This window comes from Colobus angolensis, unplaced genomic scaffold, assembly GCF_000951035.1.
Source record: "Colobus angolensis palliatus isolate OR3802 unplaced genomic scaffold, Cang.pa_1.0 Scaffold263, whole genome shotgun sequence".
Classification (NCBI taxonomy): domain Eukaryota; kingdom Metazoa; phylum Chordata; class Mammalia; order Primates; family Cercopithecidae; genus Colobus; species Colobus angolensis.
Window position 1 is genome coordinate 792314 of NW_012115855.1, and position 1185 is coordinate 793498.

At 38.5% G+C, this 1185-nt stretch overlaps 1 protein-coding gene across 1 annotated transcript in view; it reads left to right on the forward strand.

The window, feature by feature from the left end:
• PPIL4 (peptidylprolyl isomerase (cyclophilin)-like 4) overlaps positions 1-1185 on the forward strand; it is a 29525-nt gene that overhangs the window by 21413 nt on the left and 6927 nt on the right. The gene's annotated exons all lie outside the window — the stretch shown is intronic.

Here is a 1185-nt window from a genome sequence, read left to right on the forward strand (position 1 = left end):
CTCCACCCGCCTCGGCCTCCCAAAGTGTTTGGATTAGAGGCATGAGCCACCGTGCCCAGCCAATCTTAGAACTTTTTAAGTTCTAAGTAAAGCCCTTCAGAGACTCTTAATAATTTTTCACTGTTACTTAAGTGGAGATAAAATTGCATAATAGAAAGAGAACTGAACTGGGTGTTAAGATTTAGATATTAATCCATCTTTTGTCACTAGCCAGCTATTGTATGATATTTGGCAGTTTAGTTAACTCTTCTTTCTAGGTCTTACCTTCTTATAAATGAAACTTGGATATTAGATTAGATGGTCCCTTCTAGAGCTGTAATAAGGATAGCTTATGTTGCTCAAATATTTACTTTAAGCTAGGCATTATGTTACTTTTGCTGCATTTAATCCTCACAGTTATGTAAGATAGGGACCATCCCCTTTTCCAAATAAGTTAACTGAGACACATGATGCTAATGTGAATGAATGTCATAGCTGGGATTTGAACTCAGATATGTCTGACTCTGCTCCCATTGAGTTTACACTATGCTATGGCATGCACTTTTTTAATGCAACTTTGGACTCATATGTATCCAATAGTAGCTCATTCTAAGTTTTAATTATTACAAAGCATTTATGGGATACCTTTTATGTTTTCACACACAGCAGTAAGGCCTAGGGATACAAGATGAATCATGGAGGGTTGAGGAAGATAGACACATAAAGTTATATGTAGACACTGTGTCAGATATACCAGAAATGATACTTGAAAGGAACATTGGTGCCAGGAGAAAGACCTTTACCTTTGGTTTGCTGTGAAAACTTGTAGACCTGCACTAGCATTCTATCATTGACACGGTACAGTCTATTATTTGTTTGCTGACAAATAAAATTTCACTTCATTTGTAGCACATAGACTAATAACTGCCCATGTTTTCAGTTTTTTGCAACTATGCCATTTTCTTTGTTTTTTCCTTTTTGTTTTTTTGAAACAGAGTTTCACTTTGTCACCTAGGCTGGAGTGCAGTCGCGTGATCTCAGCTCACTGCAACCTCCGCCTCCCAGTTTCAAGCGATTCTCCTGCCTCAGCATCCCAAGTAACTGGGATTACAGGTGCTTGCCACCACACCTGGCTCATTTTTGTATTTTTAGTAGATACAGGGTTTCATGATTTGGCTAGGCTGGTCTTGAACTCCTGACCTCAAG